General features: G+C 38.2%; 1 long non-coding RNA gene across 5 annotated transcripts in view; it reads left to right on the top strand.

Annotated features, from left to right (window-relative positions):
* LOC120101545 (uncharacterized) overlaps positions 1-16,345 on the top strand; it is a 75,203-nt gene that overhangs the window by 25,935 nt on the left and 32,923 nt on the right. For 2 of the 5 annotated variants that reach the window (XR_005502139.2, XR_005502141.2), the window contains exons 2-4: positions 7,719-7,921; positions 8,675-8,803; positions 10,933-11,039. This is a non-coding gene — a long non-coding RNA (uncharacterized LOC120101545). The remainder of the gene's footprint in view (positions 1-7,718; positions 7,922-8,674; positions 8,804-10,932; positions 11,040-16,345) is intronic. The other 3 variants (XR_010065180.1, XR_005502142.2, XR_005502140.2) reach the window with 2 other exon arrangements.

Here is a 16,345-nt window from a genome sequence, read left to right on the forward strand (position 1 = left end):
TTTTGTTTTAAAATATAATAATAAAATCATGATATACTATATACTATTTTGCACAAGAAATAGAATTCAGTGCATATTTTCAATTTAATCTCTTGATTATCCGCATACAAAGTTCTCCATGCCAATAGTTGCCACCATGTTGGATATTTAACATTAGAGTCATTGGAAAATAGCACGCACACAAAGTGTTGCGATCGATTAATTGCATCTCCGGAGGCCAGGAATTCTATAAAGCACAGTCTTGCAACTATATAGGCATTACCTGTCAGTTGTGATGTGAGGGAGTGGTTTTATCAGCTACTTGGAGTGTTTTCAGGGGATCATACGAAACTGAGCACAAAGTCTCTCAGAATTACACGTTTGCACAATGTAGCACAGATGTGAGGATTTTCTGGCTAAGCTGAGGAGACCATTTCTAGCTTCATAATGGTATTATTTTATTCAACAAACATCGTTGATCTCTGTCTCTGAACAGCATTATGCTTCCTTGTTGTTCATTACATATCAATATCTTCATTCAAAGAGAGACCTGATATGCCTGTGTAAAACTGAATGTCAATACATATTAGAAGGTACTGATGGGCCAGACTAATTATTATAGCTACCTCAATTCGACAGCCCATATCTATATGCATAAAATACAAGCAAATGCACTGTATTTTATTCTATAATTATTCTGACCAACAGATGAAAAATACTGACACTTTTTTTTATTCCATACCAGTTTGAAATACTGACACTTTTGCTTCAACATATGTAACATGAAGCATTATGCGATAGTAGTTTGTTTCAATTTCAAGACTTTTACATTTATTTATTATGTATGTGTATTTAGGCATTCATGTGCCAGTGTGTGTGGACCACAAACAATCCAGCGAGGGAAAGAAAAAATAAAAATCTTTTTTGGATTTAGAGTTTTGTTGTGTTATTTTGAAAATAGGCGTTGCTGGCCTTGAAGAAAGGACCCTACTGCCATCGACTCCTAAGTAGACGGTATCAAAGGCAAGCACCGTCTCCTTGGACTTTGTTACTGGTTTTAGTTAAGATTTATTTAATGTCTATGTAGGTTTGGCATTAGAATGTCACCTTATTCATTAGTATTCGGTGGGTGTTAACCATTGTGACTATTGTTACTGTCATTACATTTGAAGATACCTTCAAATGTTACTGTCATTATATTTGAAGATACCTTCAAATGATAGGTTTTGGGGGGATTTGAAGAGAATGGTTGCTATAAAATGGTTCTCAGTTGGGAAAACTGTTTAGGAAGGATTAGGAAGTGTGGCCTCCTTAGAGGATGTGCCTTACCAAGAGCAGGATTTGAAGTTTCAAAGGACTCACACCTTGCTGAGTGTCTTTTTCTTTCTTTCTTTTCTTAATCTTATTTTATTGGCTATTGTATTTACTTTTCAAATGTTATCCCTCTTCCCAGTTAAACTCCCTATCCCCACCCACATACCCCTGCTTCTGTGAGTGTGCTCCCCCACACACCCACACCCTCCTGCCTCAGTGCTCTAGCATTCCCCTGCTCTGGATGTCTTTTTCTATATCTCATTCTTGTGTATCAAGAAGTACTCCAGCCTGATAGTCATGGATTCTACCGCTCTAAAATTATAAACCCCAAATAAACTCTTCTATAAGTAGCTATGGTGATGGTTTCTCATTGGAGCAATGGAAAAATAACTAAAACATGTCCCTTGCAATATCCTATCTGAAGAATTGGCCTGTCAAGTCATGAGTGATTTTGAGTTTCCTCAGTCTGACTGAGAGGTTGGAAACCACACCAAGGGAAGAAACAGTTGTGTTAGAGAGGCTGATCATCTCACAGGTCAGACATTAATCACAACAGCAGTGCTTCTTCTTTGGGACTTAACAGTCCTACTGCCAGGGCTTTTCAACATCTGGATGACAAGCCCCTACCCAGACTGCTTTGAGAAATATCTAGGCAGGGCCATGGCCTCCATATTTTCGGATATTTCCACCTGGTAGCCATGTGTAAATGAGGTAGCACGCTACCGCTCTGAAGTTTTAAATCCCACACACCAACTCTTTTTTTTTCTTTTAGAAAAAAAAAGCATTTAAGATTGAGAAGAGGCCGATTGCCATAAAAAGCACGTTAAGGAAGCGTTGTGAACAGGGTGCTTAACTGACCCAATGTTATCTCTCCTTGCCCTTTCTTCTATGGATGAATAAAGACAGATAGTAGTTAATTGCTCTGCAGCGAGATCAAGGTCAGTCTTTTGTGCTGAAGTCTTAGAACTGGGTTAAACAGTTAGACACCGCCTGTATCACTCTTCTTAACCTTGACTAGGGTCATTAAATGCAGTTTCCTAAGTGTAGTTGCTCAGGTCAATCACCTGAAGAGCAATTTAAAGCCTAAATTCCCAAGCTTCCCTCCAAAGGTTTTGAATTGGTGAGATTAAAGTGCATCCCAGGAATCTAGGTTATTTGAAAATGTCACAGATAATCCTAATGATGTCAATATCATTTATTCAGTGTAGCTAGGCAGTAAAATGATGTTAATGTTAGTGATCTGAAAATGTTGACATAAAAAGATGAAAACAGTAGGTAATTGTTTCCCTTCTGACATCTAATTTATTAAACAGACATGCCACAGCCGTGTCTCACCTGAGAAAATAATAGTTTTTCTCTCTCCTTTGTGGAAGTTTGACATCATGATTATCAGTAGTTTTAAATATTATTGTGTTACTGTGACAGTTTCTCTCTTTGTTTAGAAATTTTAAGTGCCTTAATAGATAACTGATCCTAACAATTCTTTATATAGTAAATATAACTTCTATTTCTAAAATTATGAATCAGAAGCCATAGTAGTTAAATAATGTCATTAAAACTATACAGCACAGAAAAATAATGATACCTGGATTAGAAGACAAGTCTCTGTAATTCCAAACAAATTTATTTCCAGAACATTCTATGTCTAGTAAGAGCAATTGCTAACAAGAGTTAGTGGGAGACAAAAAATAGCCCAATCCAAATTCTGTTGTTTTTACATGTATTCATTTAAACAAATGGGTTAATTGGCTTTTATTACTATAACAAAATACCTGAAGCTGGGTGACTTATTTAAAAAGAGGTTGACTTAACTCATTGTTCTAGAGACTTATGCAACTGTAAGTGGTGGGGAGGATTTGGGGACAATACAAAGCATGATAGGTTAAGACGCATGACAGGAAGATCATAAGTGTATTTCTTTTAGGTTTAAAGGATCTGGAAGTATACCTTCATGGGCATTGCATCCTGCTGACGTCATCTAATACTGAGTACCTCCCAAAGGCTCACTTCTAAACATTTGGTGGGCTAAGTTTATAACAAATTAATATTCCCTAGCACATGACTCCTTGAGGGACACACTAAAATGATAAAATGATAATGATACCCAAAGGAGAGGAGAGAGAGAGAGAGAGAGAGAGAGAGAGAGAGAGAGAGAGCGCTAGACCATTTTATAATAAAGAATGAACTGTGGGTGATAAATACCTGCTTTAGTCATCGGACCTAAGAGGCTTTTTAAGCCTCCTGCACATATCCTTCCCACTTGCAATGACTTACAAGATCCTGGTAAATTCCTCTTTGATGACGGTCTGACTCATTGAATAAGGTATTTCAATTGATCATTGAGTAAGTCCTTAAGAAGCTGACATTTAAATCTTCAGACAAGTTTGGAGTTAACCTTGGGGGTTTTCCAAAGAACCTCTGTTTCCAGACACTTAACCCAATTAAAAAAAAGAAACCAGCAACAGTGACGTCCAAAGGGGAAATCACTGTCTGATGGATAACCAGCGTCTTTGTTACCTGAAAGCCTTGTTTTCTGTACTGTTGGTTTTTCTGGATATTGTAAGTCTGTTATGGGCAGGTTTGGTTTGTGGCCTTAAGGTACAAAAGTTCTGTGGGACACCAAATGACCTTCTGCAAGCCTGTAAGAATGTAAGGGCTCCTTATACTTTACTATTATTGCCCAACAAATTGTTTACTTTACCCTGATCATCACCATCTGTATCAACTCAGAGTCTGACATCTGGACGTTTCAGAGACTGGAAATAGGGGAATAAACTGTGATTTTTTTTTTCACTCTAACCAAATTTGTCACTCGGTATAAAAGGAGTTGCTTAAGCCTGGCTTCTTAATCACGTAGCTCAGTGTTTCTCAACCTTCCTGATGCTTGAGCTCTTTAACACTCTTCCTCATGCTGTGGTGAGCCCAACGGGCAAATTATTTTTGTTGCTTCTTCATAACTGTAATTTTACTACTGTTAAGAACTGTAAATATCTAATGTGTAGGATGTCTGATAGGTGACCCCTGTGAGAGAGTTGCTTGGACCCCAATCAATAGTTTAATGAAGAGATCATTTAATAGTTTATTAAAGAGATCACAACCCACAGGTGAATTAGATGAACAATGAACCTTGCTGCTCACAGTCTTATTACTTGTTCCCTCAGAGGAGTACGGCAGGGAATTTAGGTGTGTGGAAATTAAGGACTAGCTTGAAAGTACTTTCATGGTGAAAGAGAAAAATGTATCTTCTTCTCTGATTTTGGGCTGTGAGATTAGAAGAAATAATCCTCCAAAGGGAGAAAACTTCTAGCTTTCCATCTTTGTCCAGCTTTCTTGTTCAACAGGTACAGCAGGAAAAGAAGAACCAACAGCGCACAAGATACATTTGGAGAGATTTAAAGACAAATGTATGCTTTACCACGTAGTGTAGATGAGAGCACGCTGTCAAGCTAACAGGACAGCGGTATATGCCTTGTTCACGGGGGCATATACCGTACTGTAGTGGAACTATAGCAATTTTGTAAAGAAAAGTAGTTTGAAATGGGATTGTGTTTTGCACATTTGGAATCATTACTTGCTTAAACCCTCTCCCAACATTATTGCCAGAATAAGTGTAAAGGATCATGCTACTTGACCTCAACATTATTTTAGGGAAGTAGAATCAAATGTACTTCATACTATGCAAACTCTAATTCTTTTCATTAAACTGTAAACTAGCTTATAGGAGATTCACTCAAAATACATAAAGTCACATCCTTACCAGTAGTACAACTATTCCACATTGTTCCAACGAGTTGTGCGATCAAGGGTAAATCAGCAGCCTTGATTTATAAATTTTATTTATTATCCTTGTAGAAACCATCGCTGCTGTTTTATGGGTTTATAGTGTGTCTCTTTCTATTTCGTTGAATCATGTGATAGCCATATTCAGTCTTTACCCTGTTGAATAAAAGGTAGTGTCCAAAAGGGTCTAGAAAAGTGATATTAGGTGCCTATTAACACAAACTGTGGAGTAAATGGTGTCTATCAAGACTTTAGATTATTCTAGAAATAAAGCATCTCGAAGGACTGTCTTTGATTTTGTCTTTTATGGAAGAGGACAATTTGAGGGATGGTTGAAAATATGATTGAGAAGACTAAAATATTTTTCATGTTTCATGTTAACTAAACAATGCAATAGTCTATTTCCAGTGCTAATGTTCACAAATAAATATTTAGCAGTTATCTGAAGGGCTTTAAAGTTTACCACTATCCTCGACAGTCTAAGAAGTTTATCTGGGAACATTTTGTTCTGTTCTGTTACAGCTAGGAATCCCATGAAAGACACACTGAACTAAAATCTGCTCAATCACCATACTTATCAGGGATTTTAAACACCTAAAAGTGTTAGCAAAACTAAGAGGTAGCTGTGTCATTGCCGAATTTGGATTTTCTCTATTAAAATGAAGATTTGAAGTTATTTACAAGTATAACAAACATTTGTTTAAATAGCTCGAATAAATTTGAATGCCAGAGTTAATCTGGTAATGTTGTAAATTTGACTAATGACATCCTCAATGACTCTTTGAATATGTGGGCACACATTCTGAAGACATGTGAAGAAAAAAATATTTTCTTTTTTAGTGTTATTTTAATTATTGTTTGGCTTTCTGCATTTAAATTTTCCCTTAGAAATCGCATATTTCCATTTGTTTTATTCAGGCTGTTACAAAACTCCAGGTCACCTTGTCAAAATTCAGTAATTGGGGAAATAAAATTTTAGTTTTCTTCTTAAAATCCAACCATAACAATGGCTTTAATCTCCCAATTCAAAAATTCTTGAGTTTTCTCTGACCAAATGACCCCCGGGAAATGGGCCATTGTGGTGAGGAATGTGCGGTTCCTCAATAGTTAGCCTGTCTTATCAGAATCCTGGAACTTACCTTGTGACAGTCAAGACAGTCAGATCGGTCACAATTGAGCTTCACCACTAGATGTGATGTCTGATACAGTCTTCCAAATCACCCAACTAGAAGATTCTAAAACTTAGTAATCAGAAAAGAGGAAATTGTTTTCTTAACAGTATAATTCAGAGACCACAAGCAAAGGTCTTAAATTAAAATGGAAGAGTTAATTTACACATTTAAAATGTTCAGAATCATGTAGGATGTGTTTTGGACCTGAAAACACTGTAACCTTTAGTGTTAAGGAAAACGTGTCTTGGAGAATTCTTACCAAGGCTGTAAGTTATCTAATGCTGAGTACTTTTGTTGACTATCATGATTCCTATCCCAGATCTTTGTATTGATTATTTTTGTATTCGTATTATTGATTCTTGATTCCAAACATTATCAGGCTTTATGAAAATTTTAAAGCCATTCATAATAATTCACTCGTTCACCTAGTCAAATTCTGTTTCTCTATTTGAAAGATACTCCCTTTAGTATATTTTTAAAGTCATAGCAACTAAACATTTATGCATTTAATCTTAAGCTTTTATTTTTATTGGATTTTTTCTTTATTATTTTTACTTTAAAACTGTGTGCGTGTGTGTGCGCGTGCACATGCGTGTACGTGCAGAGTACTTATGGCTACCAGTAGGAGGCAATGGATTCCTTTGGAGGCTCTGTCATAGGAGTTGTTCACTGCTTTATGTCGATGCTGGAAATCAAACTTGGGATCTCTGAAAGAGCAATATCTCTTCAACCCCCAAACTTAAAAAGAATGCAATTGAAGTACATGTGTGAAAATTAAATTCAATGTAGTGTAACTGTCACAGGCCAAGGCAGTTCTCATCACTAGTAAAGGTGGCAACAAATAAAACAAAAGTGAGATTGTTCAGTATTAAAGAGAAACAACTGTGCACATGGGTAAACTTGCCATGTCTTTGGCAACAATTATCCATTTTGGAGACTTGGCAAACTGACACCTCGAATTTTATTTTACATAATAGAATAAAAATTCTAGCCTCCTGTGTGTTATCCTATCTCATCTACTTTGAATATGTATGGCTTATTTTGACTGTTTATTGTTTTGCTTTTGGTTTCTTCTTAAAGTGTCTGTGATAGACTAGAGCCCTGTGATGTCAGATGAACACTCTGTGGCCCTGGTAGGATCCGAACTCTGGATTTGCATGACTTAAAAACAACTGATTGTACATAAAGTTTGCCCTGCGTGTTAGAAAATCTTAGCTTTAGCCTTGGCAACTTGACAAGTACAAGCATAATATTAATACCAGATCAATATACTTAGCATGTCTTAAATAATTTAAATAAATTGTCTTACAACGAGTTTGATAATTGATTATTTTAGTTATAGCACTCACAAATTTATCTTTTTCTAAAACCACTACCATATATGAGACCATGAATGTAGGCTTAAATTATAATTCAGAAAAAATATATCTATGCATAAAGCATTTATTTCCTGCTCCTTCTCTCTCTCTGCAGCCGTGACTCTTCATCAAATGAATATAATAATCACACCAAGCAGATATGGCTGGGTTAAAACACACTGAAGTCTCGTGTTTCCAGGACTTTGAATGAAAGTCGAATGATCCAGTCTAACCACTCATCAGAAGTACATCACGTGGTGTGTCTGCCTTACACTCAAATGACACCAGAGTCGTTGAGAGTGACTTCAGAAAAATAAGGTGGGCATAGAAACTCACACCGCGGTATATGACTATGTGATTTCCTCCAGAAGTTAGTATAACCCTTCTGCAAGGGAAGGAGGATGGTGGCTTGCAAAGTATAATCTGTTCCCCTTGTGACTAAGACCAGCACTAGCACAGTTACCTCAGCTTTGGTTTGATTCAGGAATTCCAACCAGGCTCTTTTCTAAGAGCCTAGTAGTCCATAATCCTATAGAAGAACCTTGCTCAGCGTCCATGTTTGAACCAAAGTTGTAGATGCCGGATGGGTGATGATTGGTTTACTGGTGGCCCACAAGAAGAACATCATTCAGATCAAACTCCACACAATCTGTCCAGACATTGCTGCAAACTAACTCAAGGTATACAGAATATTTGTTATAGAAAGTTATCAAGAGCTCTCTCTATAGTCCTACTGTTTAACTTTCTAGCATGTTAAAAATTGAGCAGCTATTTCAATTCTGCTTCTTGCCAAAGTTCAATGAATGCTGTGAGAGAGAGGAAGGGGTTAGAAAGGAAGTAAGAGTTGGTGAGGTCAAACTGTAAGATACCTTGGTCCATAAAGAGGTTTTTGTTTGTTTTTGTTTTGTTTTTGATTTAAAATGTTTCATTTCAATCAGACAAACCTGCTTTGACTTTTAAAAAGACACCCATAGTAAGCTGAATTAAATGCAGAAGTGTACTTTTCTTAGGGTGTTCATGCCATGTTTATTTTCCATATTCCTTATTAAAAAATATGTCCTGCTATTACAGAGCATCTTAGACATACTTAACTCGGAGTGAGGCCCGCATAAGAGCACTGCTTAGGAAGTATCAGCTCCTCAAATGCCCATCCCCCACTGTGCTCTCCCCAGTAGTGGGCGATGCCGCTGCTTCTGACAGGTGAGTCCCTGCATATCAATTTTCCCATACATGTCTTCCAGCACACATATTGTTTATTATTCTTTCTTATTTTCTCTCAGAAGTAGGGAATGTTTACCTTTTGAAAGGCCAATCCCTCTGTTCAGTTTGTTTCCTGTTTATATCACAAATAGTCTGCAAACTCGGTCCAGCTTTTGTTCTGCCTTTCTACCCTAAGTAGTGTATGAAGGACCACATTTCTCAAAGAAGGATAACATTTGTGTACGATATTAACTAGTATTAAATAGTTAATGGACCAAAACAACTCTCATCTTAATTGTCAAAAATCTCCTGAATTAATTTTCAACCTTAAAAAACTACACATGAGTAAAGAACAGAAGAAAAATTTAATGTAAATATTAGTTTTGCTACCATTAAACACCATAGGCACAATATACTCATATCCACAAACACACAAATGGCCACACACAAACACACACACACATACATACACACACACACACACACACACACACACACACGATGGTTAATAAAATAAAGACATTAATAGTAAACGATTCACAAATAAAAGCATAGGCTGGGATTGGGGATTTAGCTCAGTGGTAGAGTGCTTGCCTAGGAAGCGCAAGGCCCTGGGTTCGGTCCCCAGCTCCGAAAAAAAGAACCAAAAAAAAAAAAAAAGCATAGGCTAATTGATAGCTTCCTTTGAAGTTATTGCTGATAAGTTAGTAAAGTACATACACAAATGGATACACAAGCACATACATGTACACACATACTCATATAAAGATCACACACATGCACTATAGAGACATACACAGACTCAGGCACTAATATGCACACATACATATATACATACATGCATTCATACATACATGTATGCATGCATATATACATACATAATACATACACACATGCATACACAGAGACATACACACACAAGCACATACACACCTACACAGAGACATATACACTGACTTAAACATACATATGCACACCCATATAGGCACACAATAACCTATACCAAAGCTTCTTGCACAAAATTCCATCTCCACATCTCTGCAGCCATTTTACTTTTTACTACTATCTTACACATATATTATTGTAAACACAATGCTTATTGAAACTTTGTCTGTTTTAGAACTTTGAACAGTTAAAGCTGAGAGCCATGGACAAGTGGCTCTAGTATTCTGGAATAGAAACAGGTTATAGCCTGCAGACACAATATATGATAGAAGATTGAAGGCATCCATGAGTGGGCAGCTGCAGACACAGACAAAGTTTGACTTCACTCTCTCCTAAGTCAAGTGAAAATGATATTATACCTGAACATTGGACTACATACCAAAATAGGAACTGGTATCTTTCTTGTCGAGTGGGGCCTTCTGAGCTCACTACTCATATGGTGGGTGGGAGTAGACTAGAGAAGAGCTACAGACACATTGTATGGAGTTTGTTTGGGGCTGTGTACACGTGAGAGAGTTTCCTTCTCTTGAAAGGAGAACTAGCTAGAACATTGGCAGCACAGGATAAGGGGAGGCTGCAGCAGGAAACCAGTCTGTGCTCTCATGACAGGAACGTGTGAAGGCTCTTTGCATCACATGGAAGCTTCAGAGGCCTTCTGTGTCATGGGAACTGCACCCCTAAGAATCTGTTGGGCAGACAGCCAGAGGAGGGAGATGAGAGAAAAGAGAGGTCAGCCATATAGTGCATCATCCATCCAGTAAAACCTCAGAGACTCGGGGGCTCAGAAAACCCATAAAATGATCAGATTTGGATGCCTGCCACACGGCCCTTCACCAATGTTGACACCCAAGGGAAATCCAGAAATAGCAGAGAGAAAGTCAGAGAAAGAGTGAAATCAGGGAGTGAGCACAAGCAAATCACACCACGACCCTTTCTTGTCATGACATCCAAGAAACAAACCAAGATTCAGAGACAGGGTGGCGGGCGCTCTATTTTGGATAAGAAATTCATGCTTAGGTCTAGATTAGATGCTAAAAAGGAAAGGTATTAGATGCTTGTAGGATTTCTCTTTAAGAAAAAGGGAAGGAAAAAGTATAGAGGTTGGTTGGATGGAGTGATTAATGGAAAAGTTAAACATTTTTTTCATTGAGACTTTTCCTGGACACATTGTACTCTTATTTCAGTATTTCTTCTACAGTATTTGAAGGACACGATTCTACACAGAATAACTCAACTTCCCTGGCCTTGACATGTGGGCTGAGTTGGCCTATAAGAGGAACAGAGACTCAAGGTAACTTCACACTGCATGGGCCTAAAGTCAAAAGCCTAGTAATTGATAAAGTTGCAGTGTTAATCTAAGATGAGAGATAAGAACAGGGCTACAGGAAGGAAAGATGAGAACATCAACTCTGGCAGTGGTTTCAAAGAGAAGATAGGAGCTAACCATAGCGATATTTCTGCACAGTACAGTACAGTACATTCATTTGATCTTGAGCTCACAGCTGAAACTGTTAAGGTTGTTGAACCATCGTCAATGGCACTTGGCTAATAATCCCCTTATTTCTATTTTTGACATTGAAATTCTATTCATTTTTCTAGACAGCTATATACCAAGACCCTCCACAAATTATGTTTAACATCCCCATTCTGTGCTCCACATTGGAAAGCATCTCCTTGCCACCAGAATCTAGTTACAAGTTGATATTTGTACTTATAAAATATAGTATCCTTTTGTCTCCCATAATTGATGTTAAAAAAGTATGACTTTTCTTAATATACAGGAAGTACTTATAAGGATTTGTTGGGCGGATATTGCTGTGAAAATAAATTCACAATTTAGATAATTTTAAGCATTATTTTTAAGTTGCACAGGAAGTAGAAGATGAAATTTACATCAATAAGTATATTCATTAAGTAATCTCATTTACATATTGATGTAATAAGCACTATCCCAAATACATGGAATAAATAATTCTCAATTTTCTGAGAACAACTTAGGGCCTGGCCACTTTGTGAGGTTCAGAAATGGATTGACTAGCAGCATAGGTCAAATTCTGTGAGTGAAGCAAAGAACATACAAGAAAAGCAGAATGATGTCAAGGTTCAACAATTTGGAAGAGATAAGAAGTTAGACAGTAGGGTTTTAGTGACATTTTTCTGGTCTTCATGATTTAGCCTGTTCTTGCTGGTAAGTCCTGACCTTAGACAAGTCACATAGTTGACTTTCCTCACAGGTTGCTTTCCCTCTTCATCTTCCTCCTGGGCTACCCTGCCCTTTAACCCTCCTATTCTGCCTTCTTCTCCTTTTATTTTGTAAAACTAGAGTACTGAAGTACATAAGTTGGTTTCTGTTCTTCCTAGTAACAAATCCTTTCTCTCAAGCTCTCAATAACTGCACGATAGAAAGCCTTCAGATTGAGTGTGTGTGTTTGCATGTGGTAATATATGTGCATTTATGAGTGTGGATACACATTCAGGGGGCTGTTTGTGTACGAGTTTGTGTGTATGTGTATGTGTGTGTATATGTATGAATGTATGTGTGTGTATGTGTATGTGTGTGTGTATGTGTGTGTGTATGTATGTGTGTGTATATGTGTGTGTGTATGTATGTGTGTGTGTGTATGTGTGTGTGTATGTGTGTGTATGTGTGTGTGTGTGTGTGTATGTATGTGTGTGTATATGTGTGTGTGTATGTATGTGTGTGTGTATGTGTGTGTGTGTGTGTATGTATGTGTGTGTATATGTGTGTGTGTATGTATGTGTGTGTATGTGTGTGTATGTATGTGTGTATATGTATGTGTGTGTGTATGTGTGTGTGTGTGTATGTATGTGTGTGTATATGTGTGTGTGTATGTATGTGTGTGTGTGTGTGTATGTATGTGTGTGTATATGTGTGTATATGTGTGTGTGTATGTATGTGTGTGTGTGTGTGTGTGTGTGTGTGTGTGTGTGTGTATTCCCATTGCTTCCCCATTGTGTTTTTGAAGCCTGCCATTTTCCTGGCTATTTGTAAGTACGTGGCATCTGAACTCGGGTCCTCACATACATGCTACAGATACTTCACTGAGTACGCCATCTCCTCACAGCAGATTCTGTGTTTTGAAGCAAAGCATATAGAAAGTACAATTTTCAATGAATGTTCTTAGTTTAAAAAGCCAGAACAAAATCAAAGAAATATGGGTATTGTGATAAAGACAGAACCAGGCCTGGGGTAGAACAAGGTCAGGTTGGGGCCTAATTGCCATCTTGCATTTCAAATGACCTAAATGATCTAATATCAATTTATACTAGACTCTTCATTGTCATCATGAACTTAGCTTTTGCTTAACTGTTTACCTAGAGTACTTGGTACTCTAAAATGACAACATGCCTTATGAATATAATTTCATGCTTAGAAATTAAGAATATATATGTATTACCTTGGGCAGATACATAGAAAACTAGTATACTACCAAGCCCCTGAAGTTCATAATTTGAAAATACTACAGTAATGTCCCAGTTTACACAGAAGGATCTTCGTGGATATGACAGTTTATATACATGTCTCCTGTGCTAAAAAAAAAAAGTTTGTTTTCCTGTAAAACTTTTCTGGCCATCCAAGAGATCAGATCATAAGAACAATGGGACTTGAAAAGACTTTTTATGCTATCAGTTGTCCATCTCTCAGGCTTGAGAAGTTCAGTGTCTGGAGAGAAGAGTGATGAAGGACACTAATACACTTCTCCCAAAACTATTATTTGAGAAATCCCATTTTATTTGACTACCACCAAAGACCACACTTCTTCCCGCACATTCTTTTTGAAGTAGGACATCCCCCAGCTTTATGAAACTCAGCACAGAAGAACGACGCTTGTTCTCAAGCCAATTGGAGGAGGGCGATGCTCAAGTCATCACAAATATTCTTATAAACAGAACAGTGACATTGGCAACATCATTTGATCTTTGAGCCAAGGGTGAAATTAATGTCATATGCTCACCCGATGGCTCATTGAAAACTAGCTTTTGCAGAGCAATCTTGAGAACAGCAGTGTCCTCCATTCCCATCTTACCTTTTGATAAGTCACACTCTCCTTTAAAATGTCACTGGCTCCTGTAGGGTTGGAAATTGCAGAATAACTTAGGCAGTTAAAGCATCATTTTGATTTAGAGAAACTTTGCCCTTTGGAGAGCAAAGAGGGGACAAACAATGGACACTGTCTAAAGTTATCAATATTTTCAGGACACAAAGCTGCCCCTCATTTTTCTTCTACTTCCTGTGATCAAATAAGGTGCTATATGGTCCTGGGAATACATTGAGATGTGCGTTCTTGGACGCTGGCCAGATTCAACTGTGGCAGATTCCTACTGCTCTCAGTCTGGATTCCTAGGTATTTATTATGGCGCTCCTCAAATTCTCTTACTCACCCTTTGTTGCTGTAAAATATAATGGATTTCACTTGTCCTTGTTCCTGTGAGTTCCCACTCCTGAGGATCTGTGTGCTCTCACTATTTCTCTGTTACCGCTTTCACACACCGTCCCCTTGGTGGTAGTTACCATGCCTGACAGTCATCTAGCATGGTTCCACACCATGCTAGCCTCAAGCGTTCTATAGACTAGCACAGCTTCCTGTCACAAACTCTGTTTACACTCCCAACACCCAGTGAAATCATTACTCAGCAAACTGGAACCCAACAGCCAGGTTTATGTGTTAAATGTTCAATGTGTAATACATCTACACAATTAACTTACAACCAATTGGTAAGATATAATTGCCCAGCTAAACATACAAAACCCTGCACACATCCATCCCTTAAGAACATTTATAACAACCTGTAAAGGTACGGAGTGGAATCTTAACATCTGCCTCCATGTTCTCCCAGTGGCTTCTCTTCCAGTCTCCTCCTTTTCCAGTCTCCTCCTCTTCCCTCAAACTTTTCTCCTGCTCATCCTTCCTTCTCATCCAATGACAGACCTCATTCTTTCTTGTACCTGTCTTTAGCTGTATGACATCATCCTACAACCCTTCATTGCTTTGCGATAGGGAAAAGTCTCCAGTGAGCAGGATGCTTCCCTGGGCTATTAATTCTTGCCTTCAGCTGGTCCTGTACCAGCCCTCCCGAAGGCAAACAGAAGACTAGTACACTTTCAGGTTGGATCCACATGCTTTGTGTATCCATCCATGCTTCCCCTTTACCTTTCTGCCCAGCTAGGCAAAATCAAATTCTAGGGACGAAACTGTGCTTACGTGTAATGGACAAAGCACGAGAGAGGTGCCGTGCAGTCTGCTTGGTGTGCACGAACTTTTGAAGGGAGACTATCGACTTTGTAAGAGCTGGTGCTAATCAATAAACCAAGCTTGATGACATTCGCTTCCAAATAGGTTGGCAGGCTCTGAGACAAAAGTGCTTCTCAGATACTTGGGATGTTGACTCACAAGTCAGTTCACCCCGCAGATGAAAAACGGTCGCACAGTTTTCAGCCCGTGGTGACTGTAAACTGTAGAAGAAGATGATTGATCTTGTATTTTGCCTACCAGAGCCATCATAATGAAATGTTCACTTGCCTCTTGGAGGCAATGTATGGTATAATTGTAATGTTGGAAGAAAATATCAATGTCATAAATTTTATCATTGTATATTTATTATATTAAATTAAAAGGACGTACTGGAAAAAAAAATCTCACCAAACACCATGATGGCCGTTACTAGCATCAGGGACTGAGAGCCACACTTCTGCACGGCTCTTCCTAAACATTGTCAGAGAGTAGGAAGCTATGGGAGTTGGACTGATTCGTTGGAGGTTGAAGGGAGTTTCTTCTGAAGTCTCTCTGAATTAGCAGCTAATGGGGACCTTGCTTTGATAGTACTGTTATAATTAAATGCAGCTGCTGGAAAATCAACCTCAAAAGGAACTCGTTTGTTTGTCATTACTTCTGACTTGGTTTGCAGATGTTTTCAGAGTACCATAGTAGCCAGCTTAATTTGTCTCCGTGCAATGTGAAACAGGTAAACTTTGATTAATAAACTAGCAAGTACAGGCTTTAATTTCTTTTCTGAAGTTTGCTTCTGTAACTCTCATATAGCACATATGTCAAATCCGGAACGCAAAGGGATAAACATTCAGTTTCTTTTTATATATGTCAGGCCAGCTGAAATGGAGGTGTCAGTCGGCGGTGAGCTGGCTTGTCAAATGTTCATCTCGAAAGCTGCCGCAGTATTATCGTGTGTTAGTAGGCTAGTGGAAAAGGTAAACACATATGGCATATACGCACTAGGCTCCAGAGAGACAGCCCCTAAACGGTAATCACCATTGGCTTTCCAGAAGGTGTTCAATAATCTGCAGCAAATTGGATCCTTTATGAGTTTAAACATTAATTCATCTATTTAAAAAGGGTAATTTTGACATATCCTTTGCTTATAATAAATGCCTCCTCCACTTTAGCAGGCAGATTTCCTCACCACCCACTGTGTTCGACCCACTCCGACTCTACTCTGCATTCTCATTCAGCGCCCCTACCTGCCTCCCTTCCCCAAAATCCCAGAATGAGCCTCCCACATCGCTTAAAGATTTCTTAAAGATTACGCCCCTTTCTTTCTCCTTCTTTCTCATACCTATTA

This window comes from Rattus norvegicus, chromosome 3 (genome assembly GCF_036323735.1).
Source record: "Rattus norvegicus strain BN/NHsdMcwi chromosome 3, GRCr8, whole genome shotgun sequence".
Classification (NCBI taxonomy): Eukaryota; Metazoa; Chordata; class Mammalia; order Rodentia; family Muridae; genus Rattus; species Rattus norvegicus.